Raw genomic sequence first — 13,336 nt, 5'->3', positions numbered from 1 at the left:
TAATATGACCTTTTCGAAGATTTTGCTAACCGCAGGCAAGATGGAAATGGGCCTGAAATTGCTGGGCTCACTCTTAGATCCCTTCTTAAAGAGTGGTACTACTTTACTGTGTTTCATTAAGTCCGGAAACACACCAGCATCTACACACCTATTAAATATTAAAGCCAAATGGGAGGCTATTTCCAGGATGATACTTTCTACTAATTTAACAGAGATGCCCCAGAGGTCAGGTGTTTTTTTGGAGTTGAGCGACCTAAAAGCCTTAACTACATCATTAGAGTTGATATGTTTGAAGAAAAAAACACTACCACACTCTTCTACACTATTTCGAAGTAAACATTCTGCCTTGGCAGGACAGGAATTCAAGGAGCTAGTTGTAGCTGTGGGAATATCAGCGAAGAAAGTATTGAACGTCTGAGCAACCTCTAAGTTGTTGGTGATAATCGTGTCATTTACTTTCAGTTCAAAATTATTTTCGCGCTGGATAGCACGACCTGTTTCGTTGTTAATGATATTCCATGTGGTTTTGATCGTATTGTCTGAGCTTTTAATTTTGTTGCTTAAGTGTAAGGATTTAGCAGCAACACAAGTTCTCTTAAAAATTTTTGAATAGTTCCTAACGTATTCAAGAAATTTAGGATTAAAATTGAACTGTTTCATGGAATAAAGCTCATACAACCTAGCTCTACTTTTATAAATACCTGCTGTCGCCCAATCGCAAAATTTGAGTTTCCTATTGTTATCTAGTATGGTTTTCTCTTTGAAGATAGTTTTGAACTTGGATTCAATAATGTTGAATAACGATGTGTAAAGGTTATCCGGGTGTTCTTCGGTGTCGTCTAACTTCGTCATAGCACTAGCTATCTCACTATTAAATAATACTAAACGATCCCTAGTAATAGGCCTACAAGTAATTTTCTTTAACCTATTATCTACCCTAACAGGAAATATAGCCTTCTGTCCACAATGGTCCGATGTTAATTCACTTAAGATTTCCCTACCTAAGCATTCGCAGTTGCAGAATATATTGTCCAAGCATGTAGCAGAATGTGCAGTGATTCTAGTGGGCTCATTAAATAAAAAAACTAAATTAAATGATTTAAATAATGACTTAAGTCTCGTACTAGTCGAAGATTGCTCAAGTAAATTTACATTAAAATCACCACACACTACTACATACTTGTTGCTTATACTTAAACGCTTTAATATGTCCTCCATTATCGACTCAAATAAAGTAAACTCACTATTTGGTGGTCTATATATACAAACTACTATGTGTCGCTCTAACTCGACACAGGAAATCTCAGCCGTGCGTTCTATTGACAAATTAACTATGTCCCTACGTTCTTTACATTTAATACTGTTAGCTACCATAATCAGTGAACCACCATGTCTAGCTTTGTTCCTAATATACGCACTAATAATTGTATAAAACTCATTGTTTATTGCTATTTGTTCCGTGTGTAGCCAATGCTCAGTCACACAGAAAATACCTACATTATGTTTTTGTAAAAACAATTCTACTTCTAATTCCTTGCTGGATAAACCTTGTATGTTTTGATGTACTAAATTTAATGAGCCTAGCTGTTTATCCATTGTCCTACCTGTCAGTTTAAAGAATCGGATACATTATTCGTAACCTTGTCGCTAACTACACTATCTATACATTTAATCACAGTATTGTTAGAATAACTACACAATACTGGGTCGTCCCTTAACCTAAACTGCGTTATAGCACCTATAACTGTGTTAATATTATAAGCTAACAATGTAGCAATTTGTCGTTTGTCCGAACTATTAAGAAACATAGTTTCTTGAGTATAAATAAAACTACTAATAAACTTATTAGTGTCAAAAAACAATAACTTATCACTATGATAAGATGTCATTAAATGTAATTGATTATTCAACCTATGTATACGCCTATTTTCCCTTTCTGTAAGAGATTGTGAGTACGGGAATGCGCAGATAATTAATTTACCTAAATCTAATTGCAATAAACTGCTAATACTATCAATAATATCAGTTTTATCTAAACCTAAACTATCACCTATCAGTAAAACTACTGTTGTATTTATATCTAAGCGAGTGTTCCTAATTCTATCTACTATTTGATTTAATTTGAGGTTATGGTAACAGTTATTTTTAAAACTACAATGTAAGTTGTTGTTTATTATAGGTCCTAAGTTAATGCCTAACTTATCTGAGAACATAGCTACTCTGTTCTTTGTGTTAAGATCTATAAAGGAAGAGGGAATACAGTCAGATGAGTCGGTCAGTGAAGTCTCAGTACCTAAACTAATTTGAGAAGGTTCTAACTGTTCTAAGTCACAAGGGGGTCCCTGAGACTGAGAACACCTAGTGCATGGAGTGCTATCAGCTAAGGCCCTAACACGCTCTAAATTTCAAAGGCTCTAGTTGGCGGAATCCAATTTAAAAGTAGCGTTTAGTTCACCGTGTAATCGTTAGTGGACGTTAGGCGGGCGGCACGCGGACGACTGCGCGACTGAAGATCAAACGAACACTATTACACACATTTTTCGGATGCTTTCAAGTGAAAATTAAAAGCAAAGGTGGGATTAAAGGTATTGTTTCGACATTTCAAGCATTCTTGTACAGTCGTTTTGAAAAGGGCTCGTTGTATTTGTAGCTTTATGTAATAATATCCGTAATTCCGGTGTTTTACGTTTGTTTGCGAATTGCAGAATGAGAACCCCTTAGTCCAGTTTTTATATTATTGTTCCTCAATAATTAGTTATTTTTTGATGAAAAGAAAAGGCAATACGAATGGTATTTGAATAAAATTTGGACAGTTAAACCGTAAAATGTGTCATGTTTATTTTACTACGAAGGTGTCCAATATCGTGTTAAAATAATAACATTTGTTTTTGTTCTTAACCACATTTTGGGTACAAGACAACCGTTATGACAAGACAACCGACAATCTGAATGTGTTTTTGGGCTTAGAGCTTTTTGAGTTCTTCATCTTTAATTACAATAATTAAGGCTCAATTGTTTGTGAAGATGCAAGTTGCATCCGTGTACAGTGCCTAAGTGCACGCGGGTGTGTGTCGGTGGCGGGGCGCGGGGGGGTGAGCCCGAGCCGGGGTGTGTGCGGCGAGGGGGAGGAGGGGGGGGGCAGGCATCCGCCTCGTAGCCAATATTATACGGCCGTAGTTAGCGCGCACTGATATTAAGAATTCCACAGAACACAGAGTAGCTGCACTTATCGAGTTTTAAAACCTATTGTTTTTGATAATTAATTAAATTTTAGAGGTAATTTTAGATATTGATTTAATTATATCTCGGCGTATGAATGATGAATTAGTAGATCAGTTTGCTATTTAAGGTAGATAACAGTAATAGTTGTGTAACATTTTGATTGAGCTTTATTCGTTAGGATTGTTTTCATCAACGATTAGGACGGGATTCTTGATGCGCTCTAGCTGTTGTTGTTAATAGCTGTAGATACTTAGAACTGGCTGATCAATTTGCACTTACAGTCCTTTATTTGAAAAGCGATGAAGTTATAATAAAACCTAAAAAAAAAATTGTATATGTTTGTATTAAACCATTTATACACCTTTAAACATGATTGCTTAAGTTTATTCCATTTGTATTTCTTCCAGATTAGCTTTGCATTAAAATACACTAATTGATAATCAGTAATTACTGATACAGGCTGGACCTAGTTTAAGGGATAGAGTCAGAATTTTTTTGTGTTAAAACAACTATAAACATATTGTTAAGTTTGTAACAGTGCTATGTAATTTTCGTGTTGTTTATCTGTTAAATGAAATAAATATTATTATTATAATACTTATTACTGGTAATCATGTATCTTACTAATGACTAACTCTCTGTCCCATCACACTACTCTGTCATCTGAGATTGGAGCGAACGGCACAAAGTTGGTAATTGAAAAATCTTTCCGGTCCCCGTTACCCGGAGCACACCCCCGCGCCCCGCCGACCCCCGCGTCCGACGGGCACCCCCCCTCCCGGCGTCGCCCGCGAGCCGCCGCTCAAATTAAACTGAAACTGTGATTACATGTGTTATGTTTAATTGGAAAATGGCGGCACTATGTGGCTGAACGTTCAACGCCTACGTACTGCCTTGTAGCCTACAGCGATAACTTGATATGTGTATGTCCACTAATAGTCAATTATAAGTTTTTAAATGTCGTTAAAGGCTATTTATAAAAACAAAATAGTTATTGCTTTTTAACTATATGAGAAGTGGTTATCAGCGTGGTCACTTGCAAAATGTGATGGGAAATGTAAAAAATATTTAAATTGGTATTTTTTTTAAGAAGTAAAACGAATTTTGAATATTGCAGTTATTGAAATGTACGAAACGTTCCTTGTTTATGCTATAGAAAATAAATTAACTATATATGATATACATTTTCCCTCTACTTATAAATAGCAGCAGTCTTAGATAATTTTAAAACAATAGTGAGAGCCATTAGATTGTCAGTGTGAAATGGAACAGAGGATGATATTTCAGCGAATTGTATAGAATTGTATAGAAGTTGAAAAGTGTTACATTATCACATATTGCTATTGTTCCGAACACTTCTGTGTGATGTACATTCACTATATGTAGTAGCACAATCGTTGTTTTGACTGACGTAACGTGAAATTTTACTCATTGTCCACCGATATTGAGATATATCGGTTAAATAGTACATAAGTTTAAGTTATAATAGGATATGATACTATCGTTATTTTAGAATTTAAAATCAATATGAACGATGAATTCAAGCCTTATCTGGGGATAGTAGGAGAAGGATCTGGGTAACGAGACTTGGATTTATGAAAGGATATGTTTTTGAGAGCATATCAATATTTATTAATTGTGAAACTGAAATCATTTTTAATAGCAGTAGGCCACGAAACTGTAGACAATGTTTAAATTTGAGCGTCAATATTTTCCAAAAATCTTAATATAATAATACTTTTAAATCGCTTTAACAATTTTGCTAAAAAACAAATTACCTTTTTAACCCGTAAATGCATTGTTACACCTATAACAAACACATAGATTTCACCGTACATAAACAAATATAGTTAGTCCACCATAACAATACCATAGGTGATTCAAAACCCGTAGCTGTCATACGACAAGTCGTCCGTGGGTGATACTCCCCCGCCCCCCTCCCACTGGGGGAGTAGGGGGCGTAGGGGGCCATCCGTCAGCTCTCTGCGAAATGTTTTCATTTTTATTTCATAAATAAAGAGTGGAATTCCGCCCGGTAATGAGGGGGTGCAGTCTGTTGCTCCGACTAGTACTGTTGTCATATTTTACACTGTACACGTTCACGAAGGTATGAGTTGGGGGTATTTTAATGATAAGTCTTGAAGTTTAAGAAGGAATAAAGCTTTAAGAACTGACTATAAAATTAAAGAAATGAATTAGACTCTTATACTAATGAATGTCATCAAATAGGTATAGACAAGAAAAGGTGGAAAGAGGGAAGATCTTTGCACTGCAGTACGATTGCTGGGCAAGGGTCTCCTTCCGAACAAGAGAGGCAGTAGGCCCTGAGTCCAACACACTGGCCCAGTGCTGGCTGAGGACTTTGCATGCTCTCTATTAATGTATTAAATAATATTTTAAACTTAACTAAATAAGTATGCCGACGCTCGTTGAAGGTATTTTCTTATGTTCAATAATACAGAAACTAAACGGATTTAAAAATCAGTAAACATGCAACGATTCAAGAAGTTTCTTTGGCATTGATTTGTAGGCGATTAATTAAACAGGTACTTAGAAGCCTATTTATCGGTCGGAAGTTCTTAATGACTGATTCCAGGTAGATGTTTAACATACATACATAAAATCAAGTCTCTGATACAAAAAGGTGTAGCAGAGCATACCCGCGTTTCGCCATTTTTATATTAGTTCCATGAAATAGGGAGCCTATTGCCATATACCGGGCACATTACCAAACTTCGGTCTACTATTGCGAACAATCGAATGTAAATTAGAAAGAGACCAATAGCACTTTGTCCGACCTGCGAATCGATCCCAAAACCTCGACGTCAGTAGTCGGATACACTACCGACCATGTAAAAAAATATTGAGCCATCAGCTTACTTCATTGAAATAATTTCTAACCAAGAATACAGCATTAATAAGTGTCTAAACCTACATCTATATCTTACATAGTTTTATAGATACTGCCTTTTTCAGCAATAGTAGATGACTATTATGAAAATGTCCTCGTCGTTAATATTTACATACGAACTTATCCGGTTGGTAATCACTTTTATTGCTTATGGCTAATTAGGTTGAATGCTAATGTATAAGACTAACTTAATGTGGGGTTATAAAAATAATTTGATTTTATTGTATGCTAAACTGAAATGAATGTCCTGATTTGTGTACTAAGGGCATGTGTCACAGTTTGTAAATATGTGTCAGGTAAACTATCTGCTTGACTTGCAGTAGTATATCTATTCAATAGCGTTTAAGCTCATGCAGACATCACAGTTTGAATATATAAAGTGCCGTAAATGTGCCTCAGAAATCGGGCATAAGTGGTAGCGAATGTTAGAAAACAACTGACAACAATTTCTATATGATAATCTATTTGGTACTTATCAAGAATTTGTGAAATCCGGCCTTAGTATTGAAAATTTTAGTTTGTTTAAGGATATGAGTTCGTTGCATTTGTTTAATTCTTAACAAAATATTTTGTCAAACAAATATACAAACAAGCTCCCTCTTCAATATTATTGACATAAATAATTCACAAATACATTTATCTCAATTTTGAGAAGCAAAATAGATAATCTCGTCCCATGGGTGCAATATTCTCGTAGCTCGTAGCGTCGTATGAATACATCTGCTACGCGGCGCTACGGCGGTGCTACGATCACCCCCGCTACGAATAATAATTCTGTCATATATGACTCAATTTTATAAAGGTTTTTATATCCTCATATTTGAAGGAAAATATATTGCATTTATTATTTATAGGATTGAAGTCAGTAGTTGCAATCATAGCAGTCGGAATATTAATCAAGAGATGTATGTGGTTAGTTTTATTATTGTGTACCTATTTAGTGAGAGCTTATTACAAGAGGCAAACGTTTTTAGATAACTTACAAAATCAAGAAAGTTTGTGCAAGTAATTAAGACATCAGAAATTAATTATTAACGTCAGAAAGAAATAGAAATCATAAAGTGGCAAAAATATGCGTAGATGACTATAATCTATTGAATTTATTGTCTTCATTAAGAAAACGACACATTTATGAAAATAAACTTGTCACAGAAGTGACATTATCTTCCTAAGAAAAACGATTCAATTTGAATCGCAAACACAAAGAAAACCTTTAAATTCTATATCTTTTATACAATAATAAGTTAAGCCACCCCTCAGACTAAACGTGAGATATTTTCAAATAAAATGGGATATTTTACATGAACCCCACTCAAAGAATTGAATGGTAAACTCAAACATCACCCTCTATACGATTATGTTGTAAACAACTCGCGACATAACACACAGGGTGTTTAAAATTATGCCTGCAGGCGCGGTACAGTCAAGTGTATAAGTTTAAATGTATAATTTCAATATTTTAACGGTGGAACTTCTCGATCGCATATTATGATGTAAATTTTAGGTATTTCAAGTTTAAGTAGGAGGCATATCCGCATCTGTAGATATGAACAAATACCTAATTAATATTAATTTAACTTATCTCTTAATTTGAAAACAACATGATTTTATCAGTCAAGTTGAAATAGAATATTATTTTAAAATAATTGACAGTTACTGTTTTTTGTATGCTACATAATCAGATTTTAAAATTTAAAGTGCTTTACATCGTTGTGTCCGAGTGTACCCGCCGCGAAGGGTAAAAGGCCAAAGTAATTGTTATAGAGTGTTGCGGAGGGCGGAGGTAGGCCCTCCGACATATTGCAAACATATTCGCCGCTTGAAATTTATTGTAAATCGCGGCGGGAGGGGATTTGAATTCGGCCCCTCGCACTGTCAATAAACCGAATGGACTTTGGAAATTCGCTACATTCGCTCCGTGTTTGTGTTTGCTGGCTTCGCTTTTTCTGTTCTTGCGAAAAAACCTCCCGCGGTCCGTGTCCCGCGCCCCCGCCCCCTCCACCCCGCGGCACCCCCCCGCAGCCCCGCGTCGCGCCCCGCGCTTCCGATTTTATTTATCTAAGGTTTTCCATTCCGTCGTAATTGTGTGAGTTGCGAGCTCGATTGTTGCTAAAGCGAATATTTATTTGGGCTTCAGTTTGCTTTCCATTTGCGCGCCGTATCTATGTATGTATGTGTGTCTGTGTGTCTGTGACCGGCGGGCACGAGTCCGCCGCTCACTTTTAGCGGCATTGTGCTACAAATTGAATTTGCGGGGACTCAAATCAAATGTTGTCGTAAGAAATGACTTGTCGCCGTCGACTGACACTATCAAAAAATTGATCGACCGTCGGCTTATAGCTCACAATTGCGCGGTAATAATACCTACCGATGCGAATACTCGCCTCCACGTTACAATACATATAATATATTATGTATAGCTCATCGTTATACATACGTATGATTTGTGTTGTTACAATGACAGTACATAAGTTGGTGTTGTATAAATCGGGGCACACGCCAATAACATTAGTACAATGAAACGTCGGCGTGCAATCAGCATTAGCCGGAATATATTTCGCGTAAATCTTTCACGGCAGCTTTTATGTATATCGTAAAAAACGGCCAAGTGTCCGCCGAGTGAGCTATAAATATGCTCGTAAAGCGAGTGCCGTACCGCGCCGCTCCGCTCCGTGCCGCGCCGCACCGCGCCGGCCCTCGCCAGCCGCGACCCACAACACACACAAATTATAACATTTATGCGTTAGGGACTGTCTTATTTGAAGTTACGTGCGTATTTTACGTCTTAATGCACATATTTCAGGTTATATTTAATTTAACACCTTTGTGGAGGCTTTTAAAGTTAATGTTAAGTTCTATAATTACAAATGATGATTACTTTTGCGTTTTAAAGAGGCATAAACCCGTAGCTTGGCCAATTTTATTTGATTACTGTTGGTAGCAGTAAAAGCGATGATGTAGATAAAACGTATCGATGTATTAGCATTATAATTTTATTACTTTGTTTTAAGTTCAACTTAATTGAACTATAAAATGTATGTAGGAGAGAAATTAGTAGTACAAAATATGCTTTAAAAGGTTGTTTTACATTTACCACATAATAATAGAAAAAAACATTTATAAAATAAGTTTTGTAAAGGTTTTAGTTGCACTGACAAGTGCAGATAGTTTATGAAACTTTTTCCAAGAACTGTTAACATACATGTAGTCATATTTTTATAAAACTTTGGTATATAAATAATACATTTATTTGTATAAAATATAAAGCTGGTTATTAATCAAGTTTCTTCATAATTTTACAGGTATCTACGCAACAACGACTGAAGAATGATGATACAACACTGCAAGCTGGCCGCCGCGTACTAAAGATGTATCAAATACGACTAATTACAGGTAAACAACTATTATATTGTACTTCTATTCCTAGAATCATTTGGATTTCTATATTTCAATTTAATACAATTTAATAAATCCATACTAATCATTTTATAATATTACTAGCTGACCCGCGCAACTTCGCTTGCGTCACATAAGAGAGAATGGGTCAGAATTTTCCATGTTTTTGTAACACTTTTTACTGTTAGGTACTCTGCTCCTATTGGTCGTAGCGTGATGATATAAAATATGCTTTATTTTCACGAAAAATATTCTCAAAATTATTTATATCTCTTAGTATAACGAAGTCGCGCTAAAGCATATCCGCCATTAAAACAGTTGCCATGGCAACCGAATTTTGTTAATTCAATGTCATTATAATATTGATATTTCGCGACTTTGTTGAATTTTCTGAATTTTTCCGGGAAATGCGTCATTTTCCCGGGGTAAAAAGTAGCCTATGTCCTTTCTCGGGTATCAAAATATCTCCATGCCAAATTTCATGCAAATTGGTTCAGTAGTTTAGACGTGATTGAGTAGCAGACAGACAGACAGACAGACAGACAGACAGACAGACAGAGTTACTTTCGCATTTATAATATTAGTATGGATATATTAGTATGGATAAATGCGAAAGTAACTGTGTCTGTCTGTTACTTAATCACGCCTAAACTACTTAACCAATTTGTATCAAATTTGGTTAGAAAGATATTTTGATACCCGAGAAAGGACATAGGCTACTTTTTACCCCGGGAAAATGACGCACGAAATTCCCATAGGATAATTCAGGTGGCAGACGAAGTCGCGGGTTAAAGCTAGTATCTTATATTATGGCTATCAAAAGGTAAGCATAGAAGGTAAAATGCATGACCACCATCCCATGTAATTTACGCTATTTTTCGGCGATACAAAAAAATATTACAGAGTTTGTAAATAATACATACTGCCCGTGTTTGTTTATCGTGTTGTATGTGTATATGTGTGTATGTGAGTGGTATGAGCAGTATGATTGTAGTACGATGTTGAGTTGAGCGGTGGTTAGCGCGGATGAGTGTAGATGGGTAGATGGGTGCGGTTCAATCACGGCCGGCTTCCGACCACATCAGCGCAGATATCATATCCTAACACCAAACTTTACTTCACTATACACCACGCACCTTAGATCAAGGAGGATGCGGTAAATGTTGGAAAGGAATGTGCGACGAAACATTTGCGGGAATTAGGTTATTTTGATTTAAGAAAAAAATTTTTCATACTTTTATCTGGTTGACTGCTGACCATGCATTATGTGATATATCAGTCGTGTACAGGTGTAGATTTAATAATAATGACTGTCATAGAACAGTAGAAAATTGCGTCTGAAAAGATTAGTACCATGTGATTAGTTTAGTTTCCTATGTCCCCGGAAAGAAAATCCCGAGTTCGGTATTGATATTCGCAGGTGGAACTCGTAGTTGTATGCCATATCGCCACAACATTCATTCCGACATGAGTGTCGCGATTGAACGCGATTCTCTCTAAGACAAAGTGTGTTATTTCTCGCGGGATCCCTCCCGGGGAGGTCCACCTCCGACCAGGAGAGGGGAGAGGGGGAGTGCTCTACGTACTATGTAGTAATATTTTTACGAGCGGTTTTTATTGTCGTCGCGCGCGATAAATTTGTCATCGCTGCCTCGTCGCCCGTCTGCATCGCCCCGCGCCGCGGAGCCCGCCGTCACGGGAAACTGCAACGTTTTATAGATATCATGAATTGTAAGCAGTACTGGCTTTCGTTCACTCGGTATTGAATATTTGGGTAACATTATTACTGCTACAAGGGATAATCAGTACGGAAAAAGCTATTGTAACTAGGTAGTGACTAAGTTTGCAAGATCGGCGGAAAAGCCTGCTTTGTATATTGAAAATCAAGATTTTTATTATTTAGTGCCAAAAGTAGTCAACAGCAGGAATCGTTTAATGAAATATATAATATGCATCTTCAAACAAGTTATATTAGACTGAGTATTAGGCGCTAGTTAAAAGGTAATAGTAAATGCTTGTCCGCTATTAATATAAGTAGATGATAATAAGGCGGTGGTATATCCACTTGTATGAGTGTTAGTAGTTACGGTGTTGCCGCGGCTCCGCCCGCGGGCCGGGCGGTGGCGGCGCGGCGGCGGCGCGCGGGACCACGGCGCGCCCTTTCCCATATAAAAACCTTTGCTGCAAGCACGACCTCGTAGGGCTGACACCTTATGTTAGATTTCTTCTATGACTGTAACAATAGGCGGTTTACTGTATTAAAATGTAATAACTTAAAGTATTGTTTCACTCTCTCATCCCTCTAAGTGGTGGTTATAGTTGACAGTTTAGACTAACTGCACGGCTTATCGTGCGGTTAGTCTAAACTGTCAATGATATTTACCAATGTGACTCTACTTTTCAACCCTTCAAATTCATAAGCAAGGTAATATTAAATGTCCAAATAACTTAAATTACACTGTAAAGAGAAGATAAAATACAATAAGGATGTTTATATTCTATGCCTTTATAGAAAAATCACCACAATTTAATTACTTATTGATTTATTTAATCAAACTGTTGAATGTTGGTGTCAGCCCTACACGTAGTTCCCACAGTAGCTCATAAGTAGAGTGCGGTAGCTATGACGCGGCACTTCTCACGCCCCACTTGTTGCAGACGACTGCCACAACTGGCGACCACGCTCCAGCCGCCCAGTACCAGCAGTCCAGCCTTCCAGCCGCTCAGCACGAGGAAACACCAGCAGATGAGCACGGCTGGAACACGACAAACTGGTCTATTAGATGTTAGTGGTAACTACGCATGGTACATGAATATATGATTTGAATTTATTGATTTTGTTTTTTTATTTTTGCTGCTGTAAGCTGTAAGTCTTGTTCTTACTAGAGTCAAGATATTGGCTAAATAACGTTCGATTAGTGACAAATATTTAGATTCTAGAGAGGTGAACAAAATAAATATTTAAACAATTAGCAAAGCGCAGTTCAGTCATTTAAATTCAAGGTTTACTTAGAAAAGTTGATCGGCTTTCTAATAATAATTAGGTTTCCAATTTAATATTCATTTAGGAGATATATCTACACTTCACTATAGTGCAATATATGACCAATATGCTACGAAACTATAGTATACATCTTAAAAAATTATCAAAGAGTTTTATTGTCAATTTTCTACAACTATAAAGACAACAAACTACAAGTAATCTTTGGGAATAACCGTCGCACTCATTTACACATAAAACAAACAGTAGATTATAATATGAAGAGGCGTAGGTGCGACTAATAACATCCATACTTAATATTATAAATGCGAAAGTAACTCTGTCTGTCTGTCTGTCTGTCTGTCTGCTACTCAATCACGCCTAAACTACTGAACCAATTTGCATGAAATTTGGTATGGAGATAGTTTGATACCCGAGAAAGGACATAGGCTAATTTTACCCCGGGAAAATGACGCATTTCCCGGGAAAATTCGAAGTCGCGAATAATCAATATTATAATGACATTGAATTAACAAAATTCCGTTGTCATGGCAACTGTTTTAATGGCGGATATGCCTTAGCGCGACTTCGTTATATTAAGAGATATAAATAATTTTGAGAATATTTTTCGGGAAAAAAGCATATTTTATATCATCACGCTACGACGAATAGGAGTAACAGAGTAACAGTAAAAAGTGTTACAAAAGCGTGTAAATTCTAACCCATTCTCTCTTATGTGACGCAAGCGAAGTTGCGCGGGTCAGCTAGTATAACATATGAATACGAGTCAATATGAGTCAATATTAGCGCGCGGTATCGGTCGCTCA

At 36.7% G+C, this 13,336-nt stretch overlaps 1 long non-coding RNA gene across 2 annotated transcripts in view; it reads left to right on the top strand.

The window, feature by feature from the left end:
* Nucleotides 1-12,297, top strand: part of LOC142975307 (uncharacterized) — a 51,443-nt gene extending 39,146 nt beyond the window's left edge. For both annotated transcript variants that reach the window (XR_012959604.1, XR_012959605.1), the window contains exons 4-5: nucleotides 9,436-9,526; nucleotides 12,188-12,297. This is a non-coding gene — a long non-coding RNA (uncharacterized LOC142975307). The remainder of the gene's footprint in view (nucleotides 1-9,435; nucleotides 9,527-12,187) is intronic.
* Nucleotides 12,298-13,336: the final 1,039 nt, after the last annotated feature.

The sequence above is a fragment of the Anticarsia gemmatalis genome, chromosome 9, assembly GCF_050436995.1.
Source record: "Anticarsia gemmatalis isolate Benzon Research Colony breed Stoneville strain chromosome 9, ilAntGemm2 primary, whole genome shotgun sequence".
Taxonomy (NCBI): Eukaryota; Metazoa; Arthropoda; class Insecta; order Lepidoptera; family Erebidae; genus Anticarsia; species Anticarsia gemmatalis.
The sequence above is the reverse complement of the archived record's forward strand: the minus strand, read 5'-3'. Positions and strand labels throughout refer to the sequence as shown.